Consider the following 7,964-nt stretch of genomic DNA (forward strand, 5'->3'; position numbering starts at 1 on the left):
AGACTAGAGCTACCTTTGATTCCTCAATATTTTTTTCATTAATTACTCCGGATTCCTTCATTTCCATATAAAGATCATTTCCTTCACGAGTCCGTTCCCCTACTCCACCGAATACGGATACGCCCCCATGAGCTTTAGCAATGTTATTGATTAATTCCATGATCAGTACTGTTTTACCTACTCCAGCCCCCCCAAATAGTCCTATTTTTCCTCCACGTCGATAAGGAGCTAAAAGATCGACGACCTTAATACCTGTTTCAAAGATGGATAATTTCGTATCTAACTCGATAAAGGCAGGCGCAGATCTATGAATAGGGAACGTTGCACTACTATCTACAGGACCCAAATTGTCAACAGGCTCCCCAAGAACGTTGAAAATTCGTCCGAGAGTAGCTCCACCGACCGGAACACTGAGAGGAGCTCCCGTGTCAATCACTTCCATTCCTCTCATCAACCCGTCCGTAGCACTCATAGCTACAGCTCTAACTCGATTATTTCCTAATAATTGTTGTACCTCACAAGTCACATTAATTTGCTTATCGGCAGTGTCTCTACTCTGGACTACCAAAGCGTTATAAATATAAGGTAACTTGCCTGGGGGAAAAGTGACATCCAGCACGGGTCCAATAATTTGATCGATACGACCTGTACTTTTTTCTTCAATTGTGGAAACCCCGGGAGGAGAAGTAGTAGGATTGGTTCTCATAATTATCACATAATTAAAAAAAAGGAATTTGTCGAAATTTTTCTTTTTTTATTGTTGAATAATGCCAAATCAAATCAAAAAAAATCCAAAAGTAAAAAGGAAATGAATTAGTTAATTCAATAAGAGAGAAAAGGGGACCAGGACTTGATTTCGTTGCCCAAGCGAATCCCATTCAATCGTTTACTCATGGAATGAGTCCATTGGAAAGTTCAATCAATCTTTTTTTTCATATACATTTTGCCTTTTGTGGAGGATCTGTGCCTACTCTACTTTCCTATCTAGGACTTCGATATACAAAATATATACTACTGTGAAGCATAGATTGCTGTCAACAAAGAATTTTATTAGTATTTAGTTAGGTATTTGCATTCAAAATAAGAAAAGAGAACTATTAAGAACTTGTAAAATAAGGATTAGGAATTAATTTGGGTTGCGCTATATCTATCAAAGAGTATACAATAATTATGGATTTGGTAAATCAAATCCATGGTTTAATAACGAACCGTGTTAACTTACCATAACAACAACTCAATTCCTATCGAATTCCTATATTGGAATTCCTATAGGATAGAACATACACAGGGTGTACGCATTATATATGAATGAAACATATTCATTAACCTAAGCATGCCCTCAATTTTCTTTAATGAGTTGATATTATATTAATTGAATATCCTTTTTGTTTTACGAGATTTTTGCTAAAGTTTCATTTACGCCTAATTAACATCGAGTAGACCCTGTTATTGTGAGAATTCTTAATTCAAGAGTTATAGGGAGGGACTTATGTCACCACAAACAGAAACTAAAGCAGGTGTTGGATTTCAAGCTGGTGTTAAAGATTATAAATTGACTTACTACACCCCAGAGTATGAAACTAAGGATACTGATATCTTGGCAGCATTCCGAGTAAGTCCTCAGCCTGGGGTTCCGCCCGAAGAAGCAGGGGCTGCAGTAGCTGCCGAATCTTCTACTGGTACATGGACAACTGTTTGGACTGATGGACTTACCAGTCTTGATCGTTACAAAGGACGATGCTATCACATCGAGCCTGTTGCTGGGGAAGACAACCAATGGATCTGTTATGTAGCTTATCCATTAGACCTATTTGAAGAGGGTTCCGTTACTAACATGTTTACTTCCATTGTAGGTAACGTATTTGGTTTCAAAGCCCTACGTGCTCTACGTTTGGAGGATCTACGAATTCCCCCTACTTATTCAAAAACTTTCCAAGGCCCGCCTCATGGTATCCAAGTTGAAAGAGATAAGTTGAACAAGTACGGTCGTCCTTTATTGGGATGTACTATTAAACCAAAATTGGGATTATCCGCAAAAAATTATGGTAGAGCGTGTTATGAGTGTCTACGTGGTGGACTTGATTTTACCAAAGATGATGAAAACGTAAACTCACAACCATTTATGCGCTGGAGAGACCGTTTTGTCTTTTGTGCCGAAGCTATTTATAAATCACAGGCCGAAACCGGTGAAATCAAGGGGCATTACTTGAATGCGACTGCGGGTACATGTGAAGAAATGATTAAGAGAGCTGTATTTGCAAGAGAATTAGGGGTTCCTATTGTAATGCATGACTACTTAACTGGGGGATTCACCGCAAATACTACTTTGGCTCATTATTGCCGCGACAATGGCCTACTTCTTCACATTCACCGTGCAATGCATGCAGTTATTGATAGACAGAAAAATCATGGTATGCATTTCCGTGTATTAGCTAAAGCATTGCGTATGTCTGGGGGAGATCATATCCACTCCGGTACAGTAGTAGGTAAGTTAGAAGGGGAACGCGAAATGACTTTAGGTTTTGTTGATTTATTGCGCGATGATTTTATTGAAAAAGATCGTGCTCGCGGTATCTTTTTCACTCAGGACTGGGTATCCATGCCAGGTGTTATACCGGTAGCTTCAGGTGGTATTCATGTTTGGCATATGCCAGCTCTGACCGAAATCTTTGGGGACGATTCTGTATTACAATTTGGTGGAGGAACTTTAGGACATCCTTGGGGAAATGCACCTGGTGCAGCAGCTAATCGAGTGGCTTTAGAAGCCTGTGTACAAGCTCGTAACGAAGGGCGCGATCTTGCTCGCGAAGGTAATGAAATTATCCGAGCAGCTTGCAAATGGAGTCCTGAACTAGCCGCAGCTTGTGAAGTATGGAAGGCGATCAAATTCGAGTTCGAGCCGGTAGATACTATTGATTAACTAGATAAAACTAAAGATAAAGAAGGTATAAATAAAAAAGAAACGAAATAAAAAGAGAAAAAAATCAGTTATGAAATGCAGTAATTCTTCTTTATTCTTCTAATTGATTGCAATTAAACTCGGCTCAATCTTTTTTAGAAAAAAAAGATTGAGCCGAATAAAAATAGATCATGATATGATCATGAGACTTGACAAATTGAGATTCGTCTATTCTATATATCTAGAATATATATATTAAGGTATAATACAATAAAGAAATACAAATAAAATAATAAAATAATAAAATATAGTATTATCATATGATAATGATAATGGAATCAAATACGCAGTATTTACAGAAAAAAGTCTTCGTTTATTGGGAAAGAATCAATATACTTTTAATGTCGAATCGGGATTCACTAAGACAGAAATAAAGCATTGGGTCGAACTCTTCTTTGGTGTTAAGGTGGTAGCTGTGAATAGCCATCGACTACCTGGAAAAGGTAGAAGAATAGGACCTATTCTGGGCCATACAATGCATTACAGACGTATGATCATTACCCTTCAACCGGGTTATTCTATTCCACTTCTAGATAGAGAAAAAAACTAAAGGAGAATGAATGAAAAAAGACATAGTTTGGAAGTTAGACCTTTTTATAGGACTCTCTTTCAATTTCAAAAAAGAGGACGTTTGAAACTTTTAACAGGCGTAATCGTGAGTCAACAAGTGACTCGAACTGTGTGTAAAAAAAGAAGCATTTTTTTTTTTTCAAAATGCTAGAACTAGATAAGGAAGTTTTCTATAACCTTGAGAAAAAGGATAAAAAGGTAGTTTTTTTTTAGTTTATGACTCCGATCAAGAGCGAGAAATCCTTGATTTGGGATTGGACATAGAACCTGGACCCATCGTAGAGACGTTTAGTTCAAAAGAAAGGATCGTATCCTGATGGTAAGAATTATACTTTCGTGGAAATACAGCGCTATAGACTTCAATGCGGTAGAGTAGACGTTTTGTTTCTAATTTTTCTGGACCAAACCTCCGCTCCGACCCAACGATACAATGAATTTTTTCTGTTCATATTCATAAATAAAAAAGATTCGGAATCGCAATGCTACTATATGCGTCCAGAGGAGTATTTGGAATAATATTCTTCTATAATCCATTATTGCGGGGGGTCTTACTAACAGGGCTTCGCTGCACGGGACAGGTCTTCGTCGAAAAGCTAACTCCACCCGGCATTTTCATACCCTTTCTTTGGGTGGTATATCGCCTTTTAAAGTCTAAGAGGGTAGTAGGGGATCTATAGTAGGTAAGATAATTTGCCCTTTGATTTTGATTGAATATACTATTTTTCCGCCTTTACCACGCATTATTGTATGCGCTTCTAGAGAAGTATGTATGCAGGAAGTAAATTCTAACCGCTTTCTTTTGAATCCAATTTCAAATTAGATTAGAAAGATAGAAAGGCCATGAGGATGGGAAAATCAAAATAAAATCTTTTTAATTAGTTCTCCTTTTTTGGAATTTTCTTATTATCCTTTCATTTTTTTTACAGAATATTTTTCAAACTAAAAATAAAAAATACAATACAATAGTCAATATTCCTTATAATAGATATACTTAATTATATCATAAGAATCTTAAGATATTTTTCGACTAGATAGAAATAGTAAATTTGAATTGAGACACCTATTCCATGACGGATTTAAACTTACCTTCTATTTTCGTGCCTTTAGTAGGCTTAGTATTTCCGGCAATTGCAATGACTTCTTTATTTCTTTATGTGCAAAAAAATAAGATTGTCTAGTATTTTTTAGTGTAAGTAATATAATATGGTAGGGTATGTGGCTTTTTCTACACACACTTTCTACACACAAATGAAAAACGGTTATGGATGCGGATATAGGCTACGAGCATAAATGCATGAATATGCAGAGCCAGGTATAGCGAGTTTTATTTTATTTATTTTAATTGAATCAACGAATATTTTTTGAATAGAAAGTCAATGTATCTAACCTATTATTTCACAGGAGTACTAGTTGCTGAAGGCGATTTCAGAATCAAAAAAAGTAAAGTCAAAATTATTTAGCTTATTCTCTCAATTTCAATCGACCGCTGCTGGATTTAGTATATCTAATATGAATTGGCGATCAGAACACATATGGGTAGAACTTCTAAAAGGTTCTCGAAAAAGGGGTAATTTTTTCTGGGCCTGTATTCTTTTTCTAGGTTCACTAGGATTCTTATCGGTTGGGATTTCCAGTTATCTTGGTAAGAATATTATATCTATACTTCCATCTCAAGAAATTCTTTTTTTTCCGCAGGGGGTCGTGATGTCTTTCTACGGAATCGCAGGCCTATTCATTAGCTCCTACTTGTGGTGTACTATTTTGTGGAATGTAGGTAGTGGTTATGACCGATTCGATAGAAAAGAGGGAATAGTGTGCATTTTTCGTTGGGGATTCCCTGGAATAAAACGTCGCGTCTTCCTTCGATTCCTTATGCGGGATATCCAATCAATTAGAATTCAGGTTAAAGAGGGTCTTTATCCTCGTCGTATTCTTTATATGGAAATCCGGGGCCAGGGGATCATTCCCTTGACTCGTACTGATGATAAATTTTTTACTCCACGAGAAATTGAACAAAAAGCTGCCGAATTGGCCTATTTCTTGCGCGTACCAATTGAAGTATTTTGAGGTATCTTTTTTGAACTGAGTTGAATGAAGAAAAGAAGAATTGGAAGAAGAAAAGTTTTCTCAACACAGGGAGGAAGTCCCTTCTAAATTGGATTTGTTATTGTAAGGGGATTTTTAAGTATTTATCTAAAGGAAGGAACAAACGAGGATAAGAGAAATTTGCTTTTAATTTTTTTTTATCCAAGTTAGATATATCGCATACTATTCTTCCTTTTTCATCCGAAAGGGCTTTTTTTTTATTCTATTTCACTATTTCATTCCATCTAGATCTAAGAAAGAACCCAATGCACTGAAATTCCACTAATAACTAATATACAAAAAAGAAGAATAGATACAGGGTATCAAACCTATAGAGTTTTTGCTTCAAAGAAATAGAAATATCATGAAATAGAAATATCATCATATAGAGTCAGGGAATGGAATAGAGTCAGCGAATGAAGCATATTCATTAACAACTCCATTTACAGATCAAAAATGAAAAAAAAGAAAGCATTGCCTTCTTTACTATATCTTGTATTTATCGTACTTTTGCCTTGGGGGGTCTCTTCCTCATTTAACAAATGTCTGGAACTTTGGATTAAGAATTGGTGGAATACCAGGCAATCCGAAACTCTCTTAACTGATATTCAAGAGAAAAGGATTCTAGAAAGATTCATAGAATTAGAAGAACTTTCTCTCTTGGACGAGATGATAAAAGGGAAACTAAAGACACATGTACAAAAACCTCCTACAGGAATACACAAGGAAATAATACAATGGGTCAAAATAAATAATGAGGATCATCTCCATACCATTTTGCATTTCTCGACAAATATAATCTGTTTGGCTATTCTAAGTGGTTCTTTTTTTCTGGGTAAAGAGGAACTTGTCATTTTGAATTCTTGGGTTCAGGAATTCTTCTATAATTTAAATGACTCAATAAAAGCTTTTTTTATTCTTTTAGTTACTGATTTTTTTGTTGGATTTCACTCCACCCGTGGTTGGGAACTAGTAATTCGTTGGGTCTACAACGATTTTGGATGGGCTCCTAACGAGCTTATTTTCACTATTTTTGTTTGTAGTTTTCCAGTAATTCTAGATACATGTTTGAAATTTTGGGTCTTTTTTTGTTTAAATCGTCTATCTCCTTCGCTTGTAGTCATTTATCATTCAATTAGTGAAGCATAAATTCATTTGATCTCCCGATATTAATATTAATCAAATTAGCAAGCATCTTTTTTTAGAAAGAAAGCCCTTTTCCATTTTAGCAAAATTCTTTCTATTTATACCTACTTTAAGGTATTCATCATTGCAGTACAACTGTTGCAGTAGAATGACAACAGATTCGTGTATAGGGAACTAGATTAGCTTAGCTACCTATCTAATTTATTGTAGAAATTCTGGGATCTGCGATTGGACATGGAAAATAGAAATACTTTTTCTTGGGTAAAGGAACAGATAACTCGATCGATTTCTGTATCGATCATGATATACGTAATAACTCGGACATCTATTTCAAATGCATATCCCATTTTTGCGCAGCAGGGTTATGAAAACCCACGAGAAGCAACTGGACGAATTGTATGTGCCAATTGCCATTTAGCTAGCAAGCCCGTCGATATTGAAGTTCCCCAAGCTGTGCTTCCCGATACTGTATTTGAAGCAGTTCTTCGAATTCCTTATGATATGCAATTGAAACAAGTTCTTGCTAATGGAAAAAAGGGAGGGTTGAATGTAGGTGCTGTTCTTATTTTGCCCGAGGGATTCGAATTAGCGCCGCCCGATCGTATTTCCCCTGAGTTAAAAGAAAAGATAGGAAATCTTGCTTTTCAGAGTTATCGTCCCGATAAAAAAAACATTCTTGTGATAGGCCCTGTTCCCGGTAAGAAATATAGTGAAATTGTCTTTCCCATTCTTTCCCCTGATCCTGCTACGAAGAAAGATGCTCATTTCTTAAAATATCCCATATATGTAGGGGGAAACCGAGGAAGAGGACAGATCTATCCTGATGGTAGCAAGAGTAACAATACAGTCTATAATGCTACGTCAACAGGTATAGTAAGAAAAATACTACGTAAAGAAAAGGGGGGGTATGAAATATCCATAGTTGATGCATCAGATGGACGCCAAGTGATTGATATTATACCTCCCGGACCAGAACTTCTTGTTTCAGAGGGGGAATCCATCAAGCTTGATCAACCATTAACAAGCAATCCTAATGTGGGAGGTTTTGGTCAGGGGGACGCAGAAATCGTGCTTCAGGATCCATTACGTGTCCAAGGCCTTTTGTTCTTCTTCGCATCCGTTATTTTGGCACAAGTTTTTTTGGTTCTCAAAAAGAAACAGTTTGAAAAGGTTCAATTGTACGAAATGAATTTCTAGGTCCCGG

The sequence above is a fragment of the Triticum urartu genome, unplaced genomic scaffold, assembly GCF_056163025.1.
Source record: "Triticum urartu cultivar PI428250 unplaced genomic scaffold, HENAU_Tu73 scaffold1, whole genome shotgun sequence".
Taxonomy (NCBI): Eukaryota; Viridiplantae; Streptophyta; class Magnoliopsida; order Poales; family Poaceae; genus Triticum; species Triticum urartu.